This window comes from Vicugna pacos, chromosome 11 (assembly GCF_048564905.1).
Source record: "Vicugna pacos chromosome 11, VicPac4, whole genome shotgun sequence".
Taxonomy (NCBI): Eukaryota; Metazoa; Chordata; class Mammalia; order Artiodactyla; family Camelidae; genus Vicugna; species Vicugna pacos.
Window position 1 is genome coordinate 79,554,051 of NC_132997.1, and position 26,659 is coordinate 79,580,709.

Below are 26,659 nucleotides of genomic sequence, written 5' to 3' on the forward strand. Positions count from 1 at the left end.
GAGAATTCTCATTGTTCTGCATCCTTGTCAGCATTTAGTATTGTCCACTTGTTTCATTTTAGCCATTCTAATAAGTGTGGAGTGGCACATCTTTATGGTTTTAATTTGCCTTTCTCTGGTGACTGATGATGTGGATGTGTTTATTTGCCATTCATGTATCTTCTTTGGTGAAGTGTCTGTTCCAATCTTTGCCCATTTTCAAATTGTGTTGGTTTTTGATTATGGAAGTTTGATAATTTTTTATATATTCTGAATTCAAGTTCTTCATCGGATAGGTCTATTTCCAAATATTTTATCCTAGTCTGTGGCTAGACATTTTCTTAACAGAGTTTTTTGAAGAGGAAGTCTTCATTTTTTCCTATTGTGAATCGTATTATTGGGACCATGTGTAAGAATCTTTACCTAATCCAAGTTCACAAGGATTTTCCCATATATTTTCTAGAAGATTTATTATTTTCAGTTTTACATTTACACCTATGAATCATTTCAAGTTAATTTTGTATCAGATGAAAGGTATGGATTAAGGTTCATTTTTTAAAAAATAAGAATGTCCAATTTTCTAACACTACTTGTTGAAATTTATCCTTTCTCCATTGAATTACCTTTGCAAATTTGTCAAAAATCAATTACTCATGTAAATATGGGTCTATTTTTCTAAGCTCTCTATTCTGAGCTCTCTAGTATATTCCATTGATCTATGTGTCTGCATCTACTGATATAATCAGGCAATCTTTTTGTTTTTAGCTTGCTGAAGTGATGGATTACTTTAATTGATTTTTGAATGTTGAACTAAGCTTCCATATCTGGGATAAATCCGACTTACAATCCTTTTTATACATTGTTGAATTAGGTAATATTTTGTTGAGGATTTTTCATCTACTTTTATGAGAAATGTTGGTCTGTGGTTTTCTTGCAATGTCTTATCTGGTTTTTGTATTAGGGTAATGCTGGCCTCATAAAATGAATTAGGGGAGAAAATTTGAATACTTTCTTCCATAAATGTTTGGTAAAATTCACCAGTGAACCCATCTGGGCCTGGTGGGTTTTTTGAAAGATTACTAATTATTGATTCAATTTCTTTAATAGATATACATGTATTCAGACTGTCTTTTTCTTCTTGTATAAGTTTTGGCAATTATTTATTTCAAGATATTAGTCTATTTTCATCTAAGTTATCAAATTTGTGGTCATAGAATTTTTAATAGTATTTATTATCCTTTCAATGTCAATAGGACGTAGTAATGCCCCCTCTTTTCATTTCTGATACTAGTAATTTGTGTCCTCTCTCTTTCTTAGTTAGCCTGGCTAGAGGCTGATCAATTTTACTGATCTTTTCAAGGAACCAACTTCTGGTTTTTTGATTTTCTCTATTGATTTCCTATTTTCAATTACATTGATTTCTGCTATAATTCTTATTCTTTTCTGCTTATTTTGGATTTGATTTGCTCTTCTTTTTCTAGTTCCTAAGATGGAAACTTAGCTGATTGATTTTAGCTCTTTCTTCTTTTCTAATTATGCATTCAATTCTATAAATTTCTCTCAAATACTGCTTTTGGTGTATATCAAAAATTTTGATAAGTTGTGTTTTCATTTTCATCTAGTTTAAATATTTAAAAATGTATCTTGAGATTTCTCCTTTGACTCGTGTTATTTAGAAGAATGTCATTTAATTTCCATGTATTTTGGAATTTTTCAGTTATCTTTATTATTAATTTATAGTTTAAATAGTTATCATTGAGAGCAGACATTGTATGATTTCTCTGTTAAATTTGTTAAGGTGTGTCTATGTCCCAGAGTGTATTCTACCTTGGTGAGTGTTCCTCATGAGCTTGAGGAAAATGTGTATTTTGTTGTTTTTAGATGAAGTAATCTATAGATGTCAATTATATCCAGCTGATTGATGGCATTGTTGAGTTCAATTTTGTCCTTTCTGATTTTCTACCTGCTGGATCTGTCCATTTCTGATAGAGGAGTGTTGAAGTCACCAGCTATGATAGTTGATTCACCTATTTCTCTTTGCAGTTCTGTTGTTTGCTTCATGTAGTTTGGTGCTCAAAAGTATGGTCATGTTTTTTTCTAGAATTGATGTCTTCATCATTATGTAATGTTCTTCTTTATCCCTGATAATTTTCCTTGCTTTGAAGTCTGCTCTGTCTGAAATGAATATAGCTATCCCAGCTTTCTTTAGTGTTAGCATGGTATATTTTTCTTCATCATTTTATTTTTCATCTACACTTTTAATCTATATGCACCTTTATATTGAAAGTAGGTTGCTTGTAGACAACATACAATTGGTCTTGTGTTTTGATCCATTTCTGACAACCTCTGTCTTTTAATTGGTGCATTTAGACCACTGACATTCAAAATGATTATTGATGTAGTTGAATTAATATCTATCATATTTGTTACTACTTTCTATTTGTTACCCTTATTCTTTGTTTCTTTTTTGTCTTCTACTCTTTTTCTGCTCTTTGTATTTTAACTGAGTATTTTATGATTCCAGTTTCTCTCCTTTCTTAGCATTATTGTTTATATATATATATATATTTTTTACTTTATTTATTAGTTGCTCTAGCATTTGCCATATACATATACAATTGAAGTCCACTTTCAGATAACACTATACCACTTCATGGGAAGTTTGAATACCTTATATAGCAAAATAACCCTAACTCCTCCTTCCTGTCCCTTGTATCATTGCTGTCTTTCATGTCTTTCAGTTCACTTATATAAGCATGCATAAGTATATGTGTGTATATATATATATATATATATATATTATATATATATATATATATGCAATACATAAGCATACATAATTGAATACATTGTTGGTATTATTTTGAACAAACTTATTAAATCAGTTAAGAATAAGAAAGACAGTTTTTTGGTAAGAAAACTTTTGCATTTTTTAATATCTCGAAGTATACTTCAAGACCATGAGAAATACTAGATATAAAGGAGGCCACTTCAAGGAAACCTTCTTACACTGGTGGGAATGTAAATTGGTGCAGCAACTATGGAAAACAGTATGGAGGTTCCTTAAAAAAACTAAAAATAGAGCTACCATATGATCCATCAATCCCACTCCTGGGCATATATCTGGAGAAAACTCTAACTTGAAAAGATACATGCACCCCAATATTCATAGCAGCACTATTTAAAATAGCCAAGACATGGAAACAACCTAAATATCCATCAACAGATGAATGGATAAAGAAGATGTGGTATATATATACAATGGAATATTACTTGGTGATTAAAAAAGAATGAAATAATGCCATTTGCAGCAACATGGATGGACTAGAGCTCAGCATACTAAGTGAAGCAAGTCAGACAGAGAAAGACAAATGTCATGTGATATCACTTATATGTGGAATCTAAAAAAATGATACAAATGGATTTGCTGACAAAACAGAAACAGACTCACAGACATAGAAAATAAACTTATGGTTACCAAAGGGGAAAGGTGGGAGGAGGAATAATTTAGGAGTTTGGGATTAGCAGATACAAACTACTATATATAAAATAAACAACAAGATCCTACTATATAGCACAGGGAGCTATATTCAGTATCTTGTTATAAACTATAACGAAAAAGAATCTGAAAACGTTTATAGATTTGAATCACTTTGCTGTACACCAGAAACTAATACAACATTGTAAGTCAACTATGCTTCAATAAGAAAGAAAAAAGCTGGGACAAAAATAAGGAGGTCATTTCAGAATGAAAAAACTGGTGAACTACTTAGGAAGTTAGGAAAAACAAAATATGTATGCAATTAACAGAGTTTCAAAATAAATTTAAAAATTAGGTTAAGGAGATGTAAACCCATAACCATAGTTATTTTAATAATTCTCTTTCAATAATTGATAGAACAAGAAACAAATAGTCTATAGGGATATGGAATATTTGAAAAACACTATTAACCAACTTGACTTAATTAACATTTATAGAACACTACAGCTAACAGTAACAGAAAACACACTTCATTTAAGTATACAAAGAACTTTCATCAAAAGAAACCATCTGCTAAGCCATAAATTTCAAATTTCAAACCACACTGAAATAAGAACTGAAATCATACAGAAGATGTTCTCTGACCACAGCAGTGTTAAATTAATCAGTATCTAATAGAGAACAAGCTAGTGGTTACCAGCAGGGAGAGGGAAGGGAGTAGGGGCAAGATGGGGGTAGGAGATTAAGAGGTACCAACTACTATGTATAAAACAAGCTACAAGGATATATTGTACAACACAAGAAATATAGCCAATATTTTATCATAATTTAAAGTGGAGTATAACTTTTAAAAATTGTGAATCACTATGTTGCACTCTGTAACCTAACATTGTTATCAACTATACCTCAAAAAATGATATTAAAAACAGAAAAAAAAAGAATCAGCATCTAAAAGGTGAAAATCTCCAAGTGTTTGGAAATTATACTACATAACTTTAAATAATATAAAAATAAGTAAAACTTCACAAAGTAAGTTAAGAAAATTTGGAACTACATGAAAATAAAAACATAATAAATGAAAATTTGAGTTTACGCTGTATTATTCTATAGAGGGAAACTGAGAGCTTTATAGGCTTATATGAGATGGGTGCATTCGTTTCTTAGGGCTACTTTAACAAAGTACCTCAAACTTGGTGACTTAAAACAACACACATTTATTCTCTTACAGTTCTGGAGATCAGAAGTTCAAAATCTGTTTCACTGGCCAGAAATCACAATGTCAGCTGGGCTGCTCTCCCTCTGAAGGCTTGAGGGCGGAATTCATTTCCTTGCTTTTTCCAGTTACTAGCGGTTTATTACTTGCGCCACTTGGTTCCTGGTTGTTCTTCCATCTTTAAAGCCAGAAGCAAAACATTTCGCCTCAGTCACCATGTTGCGTTCCATCTCTGTAGTAGTAGCAATAATACCACCCCCTGCCTCCCTCTTATAAGGATGCTTGTGATCACATCATTGGACCCACCTGGATAATCTAGGATCCTCTTCCCATCTTAAAAATCCTTAACTCCATTACATCTATAGAGCCTTTTTTTGCCATATAAGATAACATATTCACAGGGTCCAGGAGGTAGTCCCCAAGTGTCTTGGGGGGCCATTATTCAACCTGTAGTTTAAAAAGTTGTAAAAGGTTATTCACACACCACGGGGGACTATGAGCCATTTCAATAGAAGGGCATCAGGTGAGGCATTCTATAGGGTTTGGGTTTGTGCTCAGTGGTTTTGGATAAGACTCAAAGAAGTAAGGATTCCTCTGGATTGAGGTGTCAGAAAGTTCCAGGAGTTTTTATTCTATCTTCCGTATTCCTTTTTGATGCTCTTTCTTACTTTATGTAGACCTGAGTTTTTTTTAACCTGTATCACTTTCCGTTTCTCTAAAGGAACTACTTCAAACATTCCTTGGAAGGCAGGTCTATTGGCAACTCAGTCCCTCAATTTTTATTTGTCTGAGAAAGTCTTTATTTATCCTTCACTTTTGAAGAATAATTTTACAAGGCACAAAAACTGGTGGTTTTCTCCCCTCTCAACACTTTAAATATTCTGTCGTGTGGTGCCTGAGAAGTCAGATACAATTCTTACCTTTTTCCTCTACAGGTCAGGTGTTTTTTTTTTTTTTAACCTCAGACTTCTTTCCGGATTTTTTTCTTTATTTTTATTTTCTGTAGTTCAAAAATGATATGCCTGTGTGTAGTTTTTTGGCATTTATCCTGCTTGGTGATCTCTGAGCCTCCTGGATCTGTGGTTTGTTTGGTGTTTAACATGAATTTGGGGAAATGTTCAGCCACTATTGCTTTATATATTTTTTCTGCTTCTTTCCCTCTTTACTTTCTTTGGGTATCCCCCAGATGTATGCTACACCTTTTGTAATTGTCTTACAGACCTGTATTTTTCAGTCTTTGTTCTCTTTGCTTTTCTGTTTTTGAGAAGTCTATTGATATGTCCTCTAGCTCAGAGATCCTTTCCTCAGCTGTGTCTAGACTAGTAGTAAGCCCATCAAGGCATTCTTTATTTCCCTTATGGTCTATGTGGGTTTTTTTTTTTTTTTAATCTCTAGGATTTCTTTTTGGTTCTTTCTTAGGATTTCCATCTCTCTGCCTCCATTGCCCATCTGTTCTTGTATACTGTCTACTTTGTGAATTCAAGTCCGTAGCATGTTAATCCTAGTATTTTAAATTCCCCGTTTAATAATTCCAATATCCCTGCCATGTCTAGTTCTAATGCTTGCCTGATTCATCAGATTGTGTTTTTGCCTTTTTGTATGCCTTGTAATTTTTTTCTTGATAGCTGGACATGAGGTACCAGGTAAGAGGAACTGCTGTATATAGGCCTTTTGCAACGTGGTGGTGAGGTGTGGGGGAGGGGGAGCATGCTACAGTCCTATGATTAGGTCTCAATCTTAGTGAGCTTATGTCTCTGGGCTGTAAATTTTATAAATGTTTCTGTTCTTTTTTCCCTCCCCATTTAGGTGGGACAGAATGGCTAGAGTTAACTGGAGTTGGGTATTTCCCTTCCGCAGGTCATTAGGCTTGTAATAATTCTCCAGTAGGTTAGACTCCAGTTAACTAGTTTTCCCTGAGGATAAGCCTTGGTAAGAGTGCTCCTGTGTATTTCAACATGGTTCCTTTTCTCCTCCTCCCGCCAGAAGAAAGAGGAGATTTTTCTCCAATGTTTACTGTGGGAATGTCATCAAGCCCCTGGAGGTTAATCTCACAATATTGTGGGGACTCTATGACTGGGTCCCCCTGGAGTTTTCAACTCTCAGAGTTGCCCACACCAAGTCTCTAGCAGTTTGTTGGTTACAGTTCAAGTTTTCCTACCCCTGCACTGGTTCCTGGGATGGATTCTGCTCAGGAGTCTCTGCCCTAGTAAGCCCTGACTCCCTGGGTTCACCTGTCCCTCTCTCAGTCTTGGGGATAGTGGTTTGCCTTGTGTCCTCTGCTCTCTTAGGAATCCAAGAAGCATTGATTTTTTTTTTTTCAGTTTGTTCAGATTTTTACTTGTTAGACAGAATGGTGACTCCTTACATGCAGAACTGGAAACCAGAAGCCTCTATTTTTTTATGTTCTCAATTTCATTGATTTCTGCTCTTAGTTTGATTATTTCCTCCCATCTGCCTGATTCTACTTTTGTTTATTGTTTCTTAAGATGGAAGCTTAGATAATTGATTTGAGCTCTTTTTTCTCATCTAATATAAACTTTACTGCTAAATATTCTAAGGATGTGCTGCATCCCACAAATTTTGAAATGCTGTTAGCATTTCATTTGATTTAAGATATCTTTTAATTTCCCCTGTGACTTCCTTTTTGACATATGAGGATGCCATTTAATTTCAAAATATTTGGGGAAATTTTCCAAATATTTTCTGTTATTAATTTTGAGTTTATGTTGTGTTCAGAGGACATACTTGGTATGATTGCAATTCCTTTAAATTTGTTGAGGTTTGTTTTATGTCCTGGAAAGAGTCTTACTTCAGGATTGTTTCATATATACTTGAAAGAAGACTTGCAAAATTGGTTAAAGCTTTTATCTGAATTTTTCTTACCTCCCTGTAAGGTGACTAGGGTCTTTCCCTTGTGTCCTGCTCCAGGTGACCAGTACTTGTGTTCTGTCTCCTGGGAAAAAGGCCTGCTTTTCCTTAATTTCAGGCTGCTTAATTGCCCTGCAGACTCAGCGCTCTGATGGGTTCAAGGGAATTTATGATTTTATATTCCGTCTGGATTTTTGTTGTTGCTAGTGTGGGAGCAATGCTCATTTCAACTCTGTACATTCCAAGTATATGTGGAAATCCTAAAATTAAAAAAAATATAGAATGGGAATTTTAGGACACCAAGAGACTTAGGCAATGAAAGGATTATTCCATTGTTCCTTTATTATCTTCCCAATACAATATTTCAAATTGTTCAAATTTTTTCTCATATGTGTTCCAGCCTTTGGCTAGTGAGAATTCTTCTTTTTAAATTTTTTGGGGGAGGGAGGTAATTAGGTTTATTTATTTGTTCTTTTTAGTGGAGGTACTGGGGATTGAACCCAGGACCAGCATGCATTCTACTACTGAGCTATCCCTTCCCCCAAGATTTCTTCTTTTTTGACCTAGCTATTCTGGAATCCCCACCACTTGACTGGGAGCAGATGCATTGGGTTTTGCCTGCCATCAGGTGACTGGTTCAAAAAAACAAGTGTTCTGACCTCTTGTATTACTACTCTTGTGGCAGAAATGATTGGCAGTGATGACATCTAACCATAACCTCTGTGATCTCATTTGAGACTTGGTTCAGTGGGCAGATTTCTGGGGTTTTTTTTTTCAGTAGCAACATTAAATAGTAAGAAAGCAGTACATGTTCTATTTGTTGCAATATCTGAGATTTGTCCCTTAGGAAAGATGCACACACAAGTTAGGGTAATTTTCTGCAGAACTATTCATTTCATTTTTTTCCCCCATAGAAGAATACAAATCATCAGTAGTGTGGTGAGTGTTGATGGACTTTGGTCTTACAGAGAGGAATTGACCAAGGATTTCCAGAAGTGGGCAGTACATGTAGAGTTATTACCACAGGTCTGTGCACAGCACACCGTGTAGCCTGGGAATGCATTCATTATCTGTTATGGTGGTCGTGGTGGTTGCCTCCCTATTTCTCTCCCAAATTGTTATTCTTAATCCATTGCCTTTGTTAGTGATGGATTTATTAAAGGAAATATGACCCATTCCTGGCCATTGGTACGTGAAGAAAACCTGTCCAGGGACTTTTAAGAAAGGTTTATGGCTTCTAAGGAGACAAAAAAGAGACAGCCCTTTTCTTTTTTAGGACATTGTTATCTGGCTTTGATGTGGAACTGCTAAAGCACTACAGCCACAGGGCAAAACCCCACAGTGAGGTGATGGGAATTGGAAACATCCTTGCTCCTCAATGCAACACTGAGCATCTGAATGAACAGTCATAGAGTCACTCTACTTTGGGTCCCTTGTATGTGAGAACAAAAACTTCCTTATCATTTAAGCCAATTTGAGTTGGTTATTGAAGTTGAAAGCATCCTCACTGACACCTAATAATAAATAATAGTTTTCTCCAAATACAGGTACATAATAATAAGTAATAGTATTCATTAAATATATACAGATGCTGCTGTGAATAATAAAATACAAATTCATTTTTACTGTTAATAGAGTCAAAGTAGCCCTCTGGCATTGCCCACTTTTTCAATTGATTCCAAAAGTACAAGCATCATCATTTGGAACTCTACAGAATATTTTGGCCTTAAGAAGAAATATTTACATTTACAAAGGTTGAGAGTGATTCACTCAAATGTAAAGACTCAAATGTTGCTCCCTCATTGTGAAGACCACATAGACACCCACTTTTGACAAGTACCATGAAGAGATTAAATATTCTTAGAAGATGCTAAACTCTTTGAGACTAATTTTAGTTAAAAATGGGCATTAATTCTAATATTAACATAAAATCTTGGAGCTCAAAGAGGCCTTAGAGATCAACTGATGATGATGCAAGTGAGAAAATTGAGACCCAAATAAACTAAATAAGTTGGTGAAAGTAGTTAATGGTAGAGTCAGGACTAGGATATAGGTTTTGTGTTTGCATCTTATTGCTATGGCATTTGGGAAAATTGTTCAAGATCCTCTTAAGTATTCTAAATGCCAAGGAACTTTAAAAATTACCAAAAATTTGTGGCTCAAATCTATGCCATTAAAATTCTGTGCAAGTTTTAACAATTTTTAATTATGAACTTACACAGAATAACCCTGAAAATTAATGATTTTTACTACCACTCTTTTCTCTTGGAAAAAGAACGCTCAGCTATCTGACATACTAACAGGATATTTGAAAGGGCAGGATAGTTAGTGTGGCATTAAGTCAGTTATGTTTTATAAGGTAGTTTTTTGTCACCTACCTTATGTTTATCAGATTGTGTTCATTTCATCCATATTAAATAGAACTTCCACAGCAGGGAGAGCACCTGAAATGGAGTACTAAAATTTAATCATTTCTGATTATCTCTAATACTCCACCTCTTTGGCCTGTAGCTTGAGAATTTAATTAAAATTTTAAATGGCCCCCCAAAAAGATAAAGATCCAATAAGCGGTCCTCCTTTTCCCCTCCAAACTAACAAGAAGCAACTTTTAAGTATTTCATAATAATCCTATGTAGCTTGCAAGAGTATCTCAAGGTTCAAGAAGTGATTAATTAATAATGTATTACTATAGTTTAAATAACATTTTAATAGGTAGTTTTGGAAGGAAGTTGACAATCTAAATTGAAAACCTGGGAAAACAAACCCAGAATGAGAATAAATACCCAAGTTGACGGCAGCCATATTGATTTCCTATATATAGAAGCTCTGCCAATATTCAAGGCTGCCTGTTTTCTTAGGGATTAACTTGTGGGTAGAGAGCAAATTTCTTGGCACAGGAAAAGCAGTAAGGGTACTTTCCCTTTAAAGGGATAAAAATGCTGCAGGTATGTGGCCTTTGGATTTCCATTTTTGGTTTGTCTGGGTTAAGTCAGGCATCTGAGAAAGGACTTGGCGACTAAAGTTGTTTATGTAAACCTTAACTGATTTAATCAGCCACCGAGGATTTTTTTAGGTTAGGAGAGAAATACACAAATGGGAGACTGATGAAAGATGGGAGAATTTCCTCTGATGCTCAGACAAATGGGGTTGGGGTAGGGTGCGAGGGGATCTCCATTAGTTCCATGATCTGATAAGTTAATAGTCAAAGGAGATTTCATCACAAAAGCTGGAAAATGTTTCTGAAATAGAGAGTTAATTTCATCTGATCTCACACAACAGAAAATCCCCACAGTTATGACCTACTTGTGCTCGCAAGAAGTTCTTGCAGCCCATTAGACTGCCAGCTTTAATCACTCCAGAACACCCTCAGGCTTGTTTTAGGGCCCAGGAAATTCATGGGAAGAAGTGTAAGAAATCATTGGATCGGCTATTTTGCAAAATCAGCATGGTGTTAAATCTGATGATGAAGCTAAAAAGTTCAGGCTTCTTGCGACAATTTGGGAAGGAAGCCTTACAGGTGGCCATGGACTTCCCCTCCCCACATAAAGATGGAGACTGTTCTACTACTGTGAGATCAGTACCCAGTTAGAGAACAATGAACACAAGCAGAAAAGCTAACACCCCATGGGTGAGACGGGCTGGAATGATTTGGTATCAGTAGAGCTTCAAAGGCCAAGCCCAAATTCAATGTCTATGGACACCATCCTGGCTGGTCTGCTTAATGAAATTGAGGGTCTGACATCTCTCCATTCCCCAACCTGGGGTACCTCCTCTAACCACTTGAGCTCTGTATGTCCTCAGCACCTGCTCATACTTTTCTCTCTGCACCTCTAACATTTGAATTGTCTTGAAACACTTTAACCAGTTTTTTTTCTTCTTTTTAAAGTCCCTGGAGAAATGGGCTGGGTTTTATCTTTTCAGTGTACTCCCAACACCAAACACAGTGCCTATGGTGTAACAGGCATTCAATAAAATTTCTCTCTTCCAAGGTCCTGACTAGTATTCTCAACTACTACTGTCTACCTCCATGAACGTCCCACTGGCTCGTCAAACTCAATGTGATAAAAGCCAGACCTGTTATTTCCCCTACCCCCACCCTCAGTCATGGCCCTGATGTGGTAGTCATCTTAGTGTCTGCAGGGCGGGTCTGAATACTGTATCATCCTGTATCATGCTCTCTGTAAGAATCCAGAAAGTATTCAAAGTGGAATGAGGAGAGAAGTGGGGAAAAAGAGAACCGAAAAGAAGTATGAGGAAAAAATAGTAAAATAAGGGAATCATGAAGGTAACAAAGAGGAAAGAGGGAAGAGGAGAGGAGGACGGTGGATGGGATGGTGAGAAGGAATTTTGGACTGGATCCCTCCCAGTCAGGAGGGATAGAATACATATCGAGCCCTCTACGGAGAAGAGCTAGAATGCTTTTCCAATGTATTCCTTTTCCCTTTTAGCTTGTATTAGCTGCTTCCAATTTGGGTTTGACTCTCCATGTTTTGTGAGCATAACGAGAGAAGGGACTAATGGGCATGTTTCCACCTTTCCAGCCATTCCCACACATGCAGATAATAGGAGTAGCTGGGCTATTTTCCACTACGGAGCATGATTCTGTGTACCAGCTGGCAAAAATAAAAATGTGATGAGACGCTTGTTCCCAGCCTCATAATTCTCAACACGAGGCTCTGAAACAGAGATCTGGGGTTGAGATGCATTTGTTTTTCCCATGGGGAATGTTTCCCTCTTTTGCCTGAGGTAGCTGAAAGGACAAGATCTTACTTGCTCTTCTGGTCCTAGAGTTTTTACAGTCTTGTAACTTTTTGTATGTTTTCTTTTTGGGTTCTGTTGCCAGCTTATTTTAAATCTGATGCGCTAATCTCTTTAAGTGATGATATGTCATAACTGTACCCCCAAGACATTTTCAGGTAAAGGCAAGATGCAGACACTCCTTGATTTTATTTGTGGGAGGTATGTTCTAGCCTACAGAGAAATGTGTTAGAATTACTCCGTCATTGTAAGGGGCTTGGTAAAAATCATGCTGACATCTGGTAATTTTGAAGGGTGTTTAGATCAGTGAAAAGAGCATTTTCCAGAGAATTATTTTTTTCAACACTTGTTCCAAAAAAAGGCTTAAAGGACTCCAGTGAAAGCACCTGTTATTCCCAAGGCACCTGCCCTCTGTGCTGAATACTAGTCTATATACCCCAGATTCCTGGCACGCCTGGGAGAGGTTTTTCTGTTGAAATGTAGAATTTTACTGAAATATAAATGAGCAAGCATTTGTGAACTAACACCCTCAGTCTGCATGTGAGGCAGGATGTGAAAACCAGCAACAGAAGATTCCCTTCCAGCTGAAATCTCTGAAGCAGAGACTTGAAATATTCTTCTGTGCAATCTTTTAAACAAAACAGTACAAGCACTGATACATGCTTATTCACACAGTGCAAACTGCACTGAGAGTCTTCTGTAGGTTTCTAGTATCAGTGAATATTGAAAACACAATTCAGCTTGTTGCCTTCAGGCATGGTGCTCACAAGGCAATTAGGCAACAGTACATATTGGGGCTCAGAACAACCCCATACAATTCCAAAGACTGTCCTAAAAAATTGGAGTTCAGAGACAAGAATCATTTTCACATGAGAACAACACATTCATTCTTAATAAAGCAAATGAAACGAGCAGACAGCTAATTTTTAGATGAATCCTGATATTCCACAAATCACTGCCTCCATGGATGCACCCTGCATTCCATTACCAGTGTTTATATCTGTGCAGCTCTATTTACCTAAACACATCTGAGAACCTTGCACTTCAGGAAGCAGCTATTGGCATTCATCAGAGGACAGATTTGGCCTCAGAGTGGAGAAGCTTGTCAGTATCTCAGAGACCTTCTCAGCCACATCTGAACCAACAGGTCATGATGTATTCTTATCAGGGAAGAATCTTTTCAGAAAAGAAGTCTATATATTTGCTGTTTCTAAACAAGATTTATGATCTGGTGGATGGAGACAACAAAGATGGGTGATAGAGGGAAAAAATATAATTCAGGATACTTTGAGAACTCCCTGGATCGTGTTTATATGACAGGGCTTTTGGTCATTCTGAACACCTTTGAGTGTATCTGCTTTCTCTTCTAACATATAATTGACACTCCGAGTATGTTGTTCAATGACTAGAAAGTGGATTTTTCTCTAATCCAGTGTTTATAATTACACATCCAACAAAGTTCACTCTAAGACCAAAATGCAGTCATTAGATTTTCCCCGTTAGTCCCATATACTTACTAGAAGTCACCACTGCCTGCTGCTTCTTTGTAAACAAAGGCAGGTGAGAACAGTTATCTTCCTTTCCTGTCATAACGTCAGTCATTTCTGAGGTGCTGCCCCGAGAAATGCAGAGGGAGAAGCGGAGAAGAAATCTGTTGTCTGGACCCTCTCCAGGTGGAGTATGATTGATATTCATGTTGTAGGGTGTACTAAGCCTTTTGAGATGACTGTTCCAGGAGTAAGAACTTGCACATCCTGTCTTGAACCTTGTGTTGATCAGAGTGACTCAGTGCTCCTCACTGTGGGGGCTGAGGGTAGAATGGCCCACAGCAGTCTTCCCTGAAACATAATAGAATCTTTCACCATAATGTTGATGCATCTCCTAACCGAAGATAAATGGACAGTAGGCAAACCTTAAAATTTTAGGCTGGGGAAGCAACTTCTTTTGCCCAAATACTTGGCCCTAAATCCTTGATATTATTTGATTCAAAACGTTGGCTAATGGCATTAAAGGAAATTTACATCATATCTGGGAAGTAGCTGTAATTGTAAAGAAGACAAAATCAATCAGTAATGGGAAAGAAATATCATGGAAACTGCATGAAGCTAAGAAACCAAACACCAAATTAAACTAAAAATAAATTTAAAAATCCATTCAAATGTAGTGGTGGATATATGTCATTATATATTTGTCAAAATCCATAGAATGTACATGGACTTTAGTTAATAATAATGTACCAATACTGATTCACCAACTGTAACAAATGTACCACACTAATGACACAAATGCTAATAATGGAGGAGACTGTGTGGTTGGTGGGAAGAGGAAATGAGGAGGTATATGGGAGCTGTTTGTAATTTCTGTTCAATATTTCTGTAAACCTAAAAGTGCTCTAAGAATAGCTCTATTCCTACAAGGATTTTTTAAAAAAATTATATATACATATACATGTATGTATGGCTAATATGTAGAAATGCTTATTGTTACCTTAAAACTAGGGCTAACCATCAAGCTTTTCTTATAAATCAAACTGTGGTCTGGGTTACAGAAGCCTTTAGAAGAGAGATTGCTCCTCCTAATTTTTTTAGCATTTCAGATTCCACTTCACAGCAGTGAAACAAGCACTTGGGATAAGCAACTAGTACAAATACAAATAATTAAAATTATGACTATGACAGGTGCTTGAATGTGAAGCATGACTTGCAAAAATGAAACTTGAACTGAAGTGTTCATCCAGGCCTTCAACACTAGGAGACTACCTGGAGAAACCTAGACTTGGGTTCCAAAATTCATGCCATATTCTTTGAGCTATTTTGTTTCTGGATAATGAAATTTCCAAATCCTTTTCTTCCATGCCTCTAAATAAACATGGAAAACTTAGTAGGATAAACATGGAAGAAGTAACACGGCAGCCACACCATGAGGTGAGGGCTGCCCAAGGCTACTCAGTGGATTGGTTTCCTGTAGTCCTCAGAGATCAGTCATGACAGTCAATACCTAGAAATGTGCTAACTCACCTACTTGTCAAGAACAAGCAATAGACAAGTTACTCTGAGCCTCAGAGGAGTTCTGAGACAGAGATGAGTCAAGATCTAATCATCTGTGTTTTCCAAAATTTGAATAGCTACCTTGTTCATTGCTGAAGCTATGAGCTTCACCAATGTGTCTCCTTGAGGATGACTGGTGAAGAGCACAGGATAAAGCAGGACATTTTTCCTCCACATTTCCCATTTCTTACTCCCACTCTTTGGGCTATCCTCATATACAGTGACTCCAGGAGGTACAGATGCACTCATTCATAGTATATATCATAAGTAACAGAAATGTATAGCAACTGAGATTTTTAATGATACATTCTGTATTTGTAAGGCACTGCTCCTCTAATATAAGAGGAGTTAGGAGATGAAGAGTTGGGCTCTGCATGGATACTTCAGTAAAATCTTAAGGGTGCCCTAAAAACCAGGACTCTCAAGCTTCAGAAGATGGGGTTCTAGCACTAACAGACCATGTGCTTCTGCAAGTGCTGGAGCATGGAGATGATATGGTGCTCTTTGCAGAACAGCATGAAACAAAGCCACATTTAATTTTGTCACTGGGAGCAAGAATGTTAGCAAGAAAAGTGACCAAGCTACATGTTTACAAGTCTATACACATACACAAAAATAAAACCTTTCATAAAACAAATACTTGTTGAATGTTGAATAAACATTTCAAATATATCAGTTTATCGATGTTTCCTCTTAATATTTATTTCTACCTTTTCATTCTGTTATCTGTCATCCATTAGCAGACACTAAAGTTTTCAGAAGAGTATATAGAAAAAAATTATAATTGGAAGCATTCTACTTCTTATTTAAATTTTTCCTAAACATTTAGAAAATATCACCCTAATCTGATTTTTATCTGTGGCTCACAGAATACCATTGTAATATTAGAGCACAATTTGAGAAATTTTGGCTAAATGAAAGAGATAAGAGTTCTTTCATCAAGTAGCTCTCTTGTCCTGTGCCTGCCATGTGCCTCTGTCCTCGGCTTAAGGTAATCACCACCTTCACCACCATTATGTTGAGTGTTGCTACCTGCTGAGTTCCATATGGAGCACATTTTCTGCTTCATTACATTTAATGGAGTAGATATTATTACCCCATTTTAGATAGTATAAGGAAACAATTTAAGTGATGCCACCACTGATACGGCTTATAAAGGCAGGGTTGAGATTTAAATCCAGGTATGTCTGATTCCACTGTCCATTCTCTTAACTGCTACCTATACTTCCTTCTTTATGACCTAATGTACAGCAACAAGAGTGGAAAATAACAACTCATTGTATTTTGCAAACCTGTCCCTAGGTCCTTTAATTAGGTGTTTAAAAACTTCTCAGTCATAAATCTATCACTGTATTACCCAAGGAGTATCTCTGTCCTGTAATTAGGTCTATATACTTACAGAATATATTTTTTTTTTACAGAATTAGTTGTAAAAAAAAAAGATGTTGATCAAAAAGGAAGAAGGAAGAGTCTATTTGGATTGTTGTGAAGGCAATAAAATATAGCTCTAATATAGCTTTTTTCCCCATGAAGCTTTCCTAGGCTTCCGGGGACTCTGTAAGCACTTTCCCTGTACTGTTGGCACTTTATCTCCCAACTGAACCCCCCAAATCTGCTAAGCCTTTTGTGCAGATGCTGGGGACACAGAGATCAAAGACACAGTCCTTGCTCTCAAACAGCCCATGGCGAAGTATGTATTATGATACTCACAGGGTGCTTTAGAAGAGGAAAATCATTTAACTGTAGCTAGAAGACGCCAGGGAGGGAGATAAAAGCGTTCTTTGAATATAGCCCAACATATACTCACTTCTTGTTTAACTACTTGATTTGTTTCCCTGAAGCTGAAGTTATGGTTGGATTTCCATGGAACTGATTTAACCTTTACTCTCTTCCCTGGCCACACAGACTGAAAATTATGCTGCCTTTCACACGAGGATTGGGTAAAGGACGAAAAAGACAAACCTGTTAAAACCTAACCCATTGTGAACAAAGCAACTCAAAGGTACCACTTCCGGAGGGCTGGTAGCATCAACCAGAATGGCAGACCATCTTAGTGCCTGTTTCCACCATGGTGAAAGTAGCCTTTTTTGGTCCAATGACAAAAGCAACCATAAGAAATCATACGACATGCAGTTGAAAGCTTTAGATTTGAGTTTTCCCGAAAGAGACACTGTTCAATATGGATATTAGTTATGCCAGAGAATATTCTTCTCTGGAGTTTTTTTTTGAGATTGTGGTAAAATATACATAAAATAAAATTTACCATCTTCACCATTTTTAAGTGTATTTTCTGTAACATTAATTACATTCACATTGTTGTGCAACTATCACCACACCACCATCCATCTCCAGAACTTTTTTTATCATCCCAAACCGAAACTCGGTCCCCATTGAACAAAAACTCTCTATTCTCCTCTCCCCCCAGCACCTGGTAACCACTATTCCACCTTCTGTCTCTATGAATTTGACTCTCCTAGGTATCTCATACAAATAGATTTATATAAGTTGCCCTTTTGTGTCTGCCTTGTTTCATTTATCATAATGTTTTCAAGGTTCATCATGTTGCTAAATATATTGGAATTTCATTCCTTTATAAAGTTGAGTAATACATGTATGTATATACCACATTTTGTTTAATACACTCATCTGCTGACGGGCATTTGGGTTGTTTCCACCTTTTGTTTATTTGTGAATAATGTTGCTATGAACATGGGTGTACAAATATGTTCAAGTCCTTCTTTCAGTTCTTTTGGGTTTATACCAAGAAATGGAATTGCTGGATCATATGTGTTTTAGGAAAAAAAAATCCAACCTTTCTGCCTGTGTCTCTAAGGAGAGACACCTTACCGTGCACACAATACTTTCAGTCACTAAACAGTGGGTTTTTTTCCCACACCAAGTAGTTCTCAGTGACAGCAGCTGGGTGTCCTATGATTTAACTCTATTCTGACACTGTCTACCTGGACATAACAGCAGATCCCACAGGTTAAGGGCTCAGTCCCACCAGACTGTTCCCCCACCTCAGATGCCAATTGCTGTTAGTAGGCCCCCAGGTTACCTACAACTTCTGACGCATTTGGCTACAAATTGGAGGTTCTCATGTCCTCTTCCCTCTTGGATTTGATTATTTGCTGGAGTAGCTCACAGAACTTAGGGAAACACTTAAGTTTACTAGCTTATTAAAGGATAGGATAAAGGACACAGATGAACAACCAGATGAAGAGATGCATAGGGTGAGATCTGGGAGGGTCCTGAGCACAGGAGCTTCTGTCCCTGTGGAGTTGGGGTGCGTCACCCTCCTGGTATGTGGATGTGTTCATAAACCTGAAAGCTTTCTGAACCCCCTATTAATTGGGATTTTATGGAGCCTTTCTTATGTAGGCTTGATCAGTTATTAACACCATTTCCAGTTCCTCACCTCTCTATTGTCTCACAAGATGGTAATTCAATGCTTAGTTTTTTGAAGAACTACCACACTGTTTTCCACAGTGGCTGTACCATTTTACATTCCCACCACCAATGCAAGATCTTTTTAAAAATACAGGATTTTGCCTGGGGGTTTTACAACTGCTTTTCCCAAAACTCAGTCTTCATTCACCATGCCATTAAAGTCACTAGGCATTTTGCTTGTATTGACCGTATTTAGTTTATCATCATTAATCTTTTTAAAGAGGGATACATTGAGTAATTTGTCAGTAATTTGAAGGGCACAATAAAAGGCCTGACACCTGTTAATACTCCTGTCCCTCCCTGTATTAGACTGCTACACTGTCACTCTTCTTATCTTGTTTGGAAATCTCACCTTTTGGGTTACTAATTAAATAATTAACCCATTCACCCTTACATTTATCCATTAAAAACACATTTGTTGAGTATCTACAGGTAAGCATCAAATGTTAATAAAGGCAAGGGCTTGAGTTCCAGAAGATGACAGTAAAAGCAAGCAGAGTAAGCCAGGAGTGTGTCCTGCAATGGCAAGTGGTGGGTCAGGGGAGTGAGCCTACCCTGGGCTTGGGAGAGTGAGACTCAGCTGCTGTGGGAGGGCTGCTAAGAGGAAGGAAAGGTCATTGAAGAAAAAAGTCCTCCATGTAACAATTTTCCCCAGGGTTGGTACTGATTGAATTTACGTGTCCTTGGATTTTGTAAACTCCTAAAAATATATATTTACTTTTCCATCTTCAGCACCAGTACATCTTCCATAGTATCATCATAACGGTAGTTTTGACAGGGTCACAAATGAGAAAATTGAGGCCATAGAATTTAACTGAACCTGCCAGTCACATAGCTCGTTAATGGTCAGTGGTAGGGTCAGTAAAGAACTCGCTGCTCTGATTCAGTCTGAACCCCTGCTGCAGCCATAATTTCCATTGAAATGGGTGAATCAGAGAAAAGAGTTGTAAACATCAATGTGGGTCATTTGTATTCACCAAACTTGTATTCAAATAAAAATCCCAAATGGCTTCCCCATTTTCCCCAATTTAAACTAACCCGTGATTATGTCATGTTTAGTACAGATTTAAGCAACCTCACCTTCACAATTTGTGACCACAGCCCATTTCATTCTCAACTCACTGCATACGGCAACAAAAATCAGCAAAGAAAAGGTTTGGAAGGCCAAAGAAAGATCAAGTGAGTGAGGTCTGTGGCTTTACAGCCTTACTCATCTAAAACTTCACCAACTGTAAAATGTGGCTTATCTCACTTACAAAATATAATCAAATTTAACCTGATTATTACAATACTCTATCAGTCCTAAGAAAGTATACCTATGTCTATCATGCATGTTTACATCTTTATTAATCATAAAATCTCGAACTTCCATAATCCTTTGTAGTCGATTCTATCAAAGGGTCTTAAGAATATGAAGAATGCATTTCTTGTTAAGAAATCATGATATGCTCAGAATTCAGCCCCAGTTAAATGGGCTCAGTTTTTGTGGTGTTTGATCTGCTATTTGGACCTCAAAACCCAGGTTAAATCTGTAGGATAATTTGTGGTATGGAGTAAACAAGCCTATAATCAGAAATCTGATTATAAAAAATAGTGCTTTAAAATACAAGTTTTGTTTTGCTTTTTTAAGGGAAAGACACATACAGTAAAGACGTCTCCCTCCCTTCCCTTACTCTCCTACATAATTCTTGGCTGTGAATTTTGAGCTCTTGAGGACAGCTTCAGCTACAAACGCAGTGGTCCAGGAAAGCTTCCTGTAATCTTAGCTTCAGCAGTTATTGATTGAAAGGTGATGGGCTTGGAAGGCTTGCCTTGAGAGCTGCTAATTAGTGTGTAAATGTCCAATTTCAGCCTCATAGGTATTCTCAATAGTCTACATAATTCTCACCTGCAGTCTTTCAAATCTGTGATAACATGCTATTTTTCACTCCTTAAAATCAAGTCACTTCAGGTACTGGCTCACTGCATCTACTGTTTGATATCTATGGATTTCTTTTTCTGAAATGAATTCTCTTTCTAGAGTTTATTTTGGGGACTTAATCCCATTCTGAGTATGGAAGAATTCTATCCAGATTGAGGGAAGCAGTAAGCCTGATTCTTTCAAACTATAAAAATGGAAAATATTCATAGCAGACAGGGTTGTAGTGCTGGGTGAAACTGGTTGATTGATTTATCCTAAAAACAAATTGCTGGGGGGAGGGAGCTGTAGCTCAGTGGTAGAGTGTTAGCCTAGTATGCATGAGGTCCTGGGTCAATACCCAGTACCTTCATTAGAAAAGCTTTTTTTTTTTTTAAATTAATAAATAAACCTTAAAAAAAAGAAAATTAAAAGAAATTGCATCCCTGTAGACGATTATTGGAATGAAACAAGGTCAGCTTTATATACTTTCAAAACCTGAATAAAACAGCTCTGAGTGAAAATAGTATGTACTGGGAAACTGCTTTTTTAAAAAGAGGAACATCTTGCCAAAGATTCAAACTCATTCCTTTTGGGGCTGCTTAATTGCACAAGCTTTATGCTAATTATTGTTATATTAAAGATTTGGCAGCTTTACAAAAATCTTAAACTTGTACATGCAGGTTCAAAATACCCTATTTCAATGGCCTAGTGTTAGGCTAGGAAAGCATTTCAGATATTGCCAACCTGTAGTAATGCTTGTTTTTTTTTTTTTTTTTCAAATGTATGGGTGGTTTATAATTTATAGTTTCATAGAAATTTGCTTAACAAATGTGGACATGATTAGTTGCCTGCCACCAAAACCCAAATCTGTGTTCTTTGCTATCTGCCAAGTGACAGGCTTTCAAAATTCAAGACCATCTTTGCTGCTAAATGTTATCCCTGCACTTGGTATGAACAGCACTTACAGCAGATCTTCAGCAACACAATGGTTGAGTTTTCAATATCCAGCATTTATAAAAGGGCATCGATTCACAGGTTACAAAAGAGTGTAAAGAAGAGAGTTAACAGTACAATGGGGATAGAGTAAGCCATCATTCCCATGTACTATGGAGTATTGGAAAACAATTAAGTAACTCTCTCTTGATTAAAAAAAATAAAAGTCTGAAAGTGGCTGTAAGAAATGGATAATTTGACTCAGAGCTAGTCACTTACATCAAGTGAAAAATAATTGAGATGATTAGGTACTTGATAGCTGCTATAATAATAACCAGAGTAGCACAAAAGGGGAAATTTTGGGAGGTGGAAGGGTTGGGAAGAGTTTGAGCTAAAGGTGTACACTGTTAAAGGAAAAGTATTATCTGTCTTAATTTTAAAGTCTAAATAGCTGGATGAAATCTTGGAGAACCACGTCAGGGTGAACATAGGCTGTATTGTATGTTTCCTTTCCGGGATCCTATCCATGGGAAAGATATTTTTCACTATAAAAAATAGTGTTATCATTTGCTGATTGTGGGTCACCAGAATCATTATTAAACTTCTCACATTGTTTTTTAGCAGCCATAGAGGTGTGGCAGAGATGGAGAGCTGAGTAATGTTGATGTTATTGACAAGCAGTATAACTTAGATGACACAGTGCAGGAGACATGGGCGCTAGGCATGACCTTGGAGGTGGAATGGGGAGGATCAAGGAAGAAATGACTTTGCTCAAGCCGCCTCCCCCACCTTTGATCATGCCTCGCCAAGGGATCCTCCCTGGGGATTCAGACCTCTCTGTCAGGGTTTCTGCATTCAGTGGGTATGGTACTGTTCATAAAGGTCCATGATGAAAATCTAAGACATTTTACGTTGTCTTTGACAGTGGTGGGAAAGGGATTAAGTGTCAGTCTAGCTCTCAGATCCTGAACTGGGCCAGAAAATTTCTGGTTATAGGCTGATTCACAGATTTTCTCTACTTAACTATACTTAGCATCAAAGTTTGCCAAGGGGAGGAAGAGCAGAAGCCAAAGCTCAACAGAACATGGCAGAATGGTCTTTTAACTCCTTATTTTCCTGGTACTCATAGACACTCTTACTCCCCCATCTTAAAAAAGCATCACCAAAAAGAACCTTTTATATTCTCAAAGCTAAAACAGTAATGAGAGGCAAGAGTAGAAAACTGAGTTGACTTCACCGGCACTTCAAACAGATTTCAATACTGTGAAATTATCTTGGGAGTTGTTATCTCTCAAACTTCAGGTGGTTAAAGATGATTATAAGACATGTTCTGTTGCTTAAGGATTTGCTGACATCTATTGCCTATATCTATTGCCTTTTTTTTTCTCCAAATGAATGCAGGGGTGACATTTTTGAGTTAATAAAGGATCTAAGAAAGATGTGGCCTGGAGCAATACTTTTATTACCATTACTTTTCCACAATCTAACTCCTCTGCCATGACCCTCCCACTCACCCACACCCTACCCCCTTCCTCACCATTATTAATTTCATGTGAATCACTCTATTCTTCTTCAAGAGAACACACCCCACTAACAGCAGTGAATCACAGCCACTCTTGCTTCTCTAGTCTCTAATGGACTTGACAAAATGCCAGAGCTAATAGAATAAAAGGACAGGAACTTCAGGTGAAAGGAGCTCTTTAGATTCTTGTTCAGCATATTACCCTCAATATTAATTACCAGACAAATTTTCTGGTTGCCTCGTGGTGAACAGTTTTTTTTTTTAATCACATTAATACTACTGACCTTCCCCATATCTCCATGCTTGAAGTAGTCATCCTACTCAGTAAGGCAACCTCTCAGGCATGCCTAAGAGCTAAGTCAAGGGCTCTTTCATCTTGAAGTTTAAAATAAAATCCTAAAGATGATTATACAGTTTACCCTCAAAGGTCACCCTTTGATATCAAAGTCTTCAATAGTCTCTACAGATGAATCAATCACACATTACAGAATTCCATATGAGATATTTAGGTAACAGAAAAAAGAAACAGAAATATTTTGTCAATTACTGAAAGGAAAATTTATGAGATGACGGAGCACTAAAACACATCTTCTTCACCATGGCTAGGTCTATGAGATTGAGACCTGAATTCATGGCAAGAGAAACCCAGAGGAGAGATTTTGAAGGTGATTTTCAACTTATATACAAATGTCATAAGAAATACTGAAAGCCAGTTGAGAGAATTTACTAGACTTTCTTATAAGTGTTATACATTTAGTTTAACTTGTCCTAATGGACTTTATAAACCAACTTCATCATGTGGATTTTATAAAGTTCTTCACTCAAGTGGATTTTAATTCTGGTTTTAAAAGTGTGTATTTATATTTTGTTTAAAAAATACCTGTGGATACTATGTCTACATGATACGAACATTTTTGTTAATATCGAAAAGTCAATGGAAAGAAATTTAGGTCACCCTGAGATTACTGTTAAGATTTTTAAAGTAATGCAAAAGCCAAGAATTTTTTTAAAAAAATCTACAGCAATAAAATTTTAAATTGTGGCTTAAAAGTGTGTGTACCCTTGGTTGTATGGAGACAGAGACAGAAAGGGACTATTCACTATTCTCTTCCTGCTATTAAACAAGGAAAAAAAAACCTCATAAAGGTTTTTAGGTTTATGTCATCATCCCACCAACAATAATCATAGACAAGAACAAACAGAAGAAGCACTTTACCACTCCCTGATGAATAATAAAGCGTCTAACAGTAGCCTTGGGTATTGAAGAAATTTAAAAACACAGAGAAAGCCTGCCCTACATTAGTATTAATTACTATTATCATTGAATTCTATTGCTCAAATTGTTCTCTATGGTGGAGTAGAGTCCTTGCCTTCTGGTTCTCTGGGGCAGTATTTTTCCCAGACTGAAAAGTTTCATATGAAACACACAATGTCCTGCATCGAAAACAACAAACTCCTTATAGGCCAGTAGACTACAGTTCTTAAAGACATGGAAATGGTTGCTAGGCTTTATCTAAAGGTACAACGAAAAGTATAGGAACTATATTCCAGATCCCTTACCTAAATTGAGAGTGAAATGTATGTTTCCATTTTAGCATGTGATGGAATAAGTAAAATGCAAACTTGTATATGGGAAAATCATTCAATTCTAACACATGGAAGTCAGAAATGTAGGTCACCAAATGCACATTTCTGAAATACTGGTTCTTATGAGTACTTGTTCTGAAGTTCTTTGAAAATCTGGCCAAAACAATCCCATTTAGTATACCAGTTCATGTAAGCAAGTCAGAACAATTGCAAGGCAAGATGTTTTCCTTTATGCAGCCAGTAAAAACACAGCTCTAAGCTTAGGTTGTAATGATAAAAGGCTTTTGGAGCAGCTGATTTTCGGGAATCATAAAAACAACCCAACTTTACGCCCCAAGGTGTAAAGAATATGCAGAGTGTGCACTGTGCTTCTAGTTCAGGACAAATCACTACTTTTTTCAGTATGAAAAACTGGTGCTAATGGATGAGTAAATGGAGAAACAAATGTACAGACTGAGACCTGTGGCTTGCTGAGGTAACACCTGTATCACAAAATTGTAAGTTCTCACTTTCATTCTGTAAATTCCTTGAGCTTAATTTATATACTTTTTGAAAAATTTAGGAGAATATATTATTTATTGTATGTGGAGGCTCCAAGTTTTCTGCTATTTATAACTTAAATTGTGAGGGATCCTACAGATCACAGCATTTTTAAAAAATCTGTGGCTTTTTTGCGGGGAGAGATAAGTGAAGGCATGAAAGAATTATATAATGCATTCCTTTAAATCAAATGAGTAGTGAATATAGCTGCATATATAACATGAAAACTATTGAGTGCTTCCTAGATACCTACCGCCATTCTCACTGCCTGTCACGAATTCTCATTTTTCAATCCCTAGGAGGTTGATACTATTATGCCCACTTAACAGATGAGGAAAATGAGGCACAGAGACACTACATTACAAAGCACATAAAATAATGATGCTGAGATTTGAACCCAGGCACTTTGACTCCAACATTTACGTCTTTAATCACCGCGTTAGGCTGTCTTCAGGTTCTGTAACTACTTTCCACTGTTTAGGGCTCAGTTCATTTCTTCTGGGTCCTGGCTACTTCTAAGCCATAATTACCAGATGTTAGTAAAAAGCGTCAACGTTTAAAATGGCCATTCCCCGGGATTCAAAACACGGGCCCCTTAAAACTCCCAACTTCCATGTGACTCAGAAATTACTCAACTGTCTTTTCCTAAACCCAGTGCTCCACCCAACTGAGTTAACTTTGTTTTGCACAGCAACGGAACCGCACCACACAGGAAACCAGGATTATTTTAGACGAAGGATGCTGCTACCCAGTACTCAGCAAGGGCCCTCTCTGCCTCAGACACCCCAGTTCTGGACCAACCCAATCGTATTTAGAGATTGATCTGATTCCTATTGTGGCACCACTACAAGTTTCCTTGGGCTACATTTTCTCTCAGATTTGACGAAAAGATTTGAAGCCAACCTAAGGAATCTAACTTTTCAGGTAGATTCAGCAGAAAAGCCGCGGCGGGACCGCGGAGTTTGCGGCAGCAAAGACTAGAAATGAGCTCAACTGCATCCGCAGAGACTCTTGGAGGGATTTCTAACCTGTTTGATTCTCAACAGGCCATTTAGCCCGGCGCTGCTCTTTTGCGGTCTCTGCCCTTGGAGTTTACAAGCAGTAAATTTAACACACAGGCGGCCTCGCGGCCCTCGGTCCCGTAGCGGCAGAAGAAGGGTCTCTGCTGTGGGGAGCACGGAGGCGAGACTGACGGGAGCTACCAGGCCGGGAGGGGCATTCTCAGGAGTCCTTCCCACACAAAAACCAGGAAGCAGGGAGAGAAGGCGCAGCACGCAAAGGGGAGGGAGGGGGAAGCCGCGAAGAGAAGCGCGCCCTTCTCGGGATCTGTTCGTCGTTTGGAAGCTCAGCCCAGCGCGCGCTCGACACCCGCGAAAGCCCG

General features: G+C 37.4%; 1 long non-coding RNA gene across 1 annotated transcript; it reads right to left on the reverse strand.

The window, feature by feature from the left end:
- Positions 1 to 4,654: 4,654 nt before the first annotated feature.
- LOC140699413 (uncharacterized) lies at positions 4,655 to 26,583 on the reverse strand. Its single transcript, XR_012077565.1, has 6 exons — positions 26,307 to 26,583; positions 13,817 to 14,137; positions 9,920 to 9,985; positions 7,557 to 7,801; positions 4,980 to 5,120; positions 4,655 to 4,851 (listed from the first exon to the last, which is right to left on the reverse strand). It is a non-coding gene; the product is annotated as an uncharacterized lncRNA (long non-coding RNA).
- Between the last annotated feature and the right edge of the window lie 76 nt (positions 26,584 to 26,659).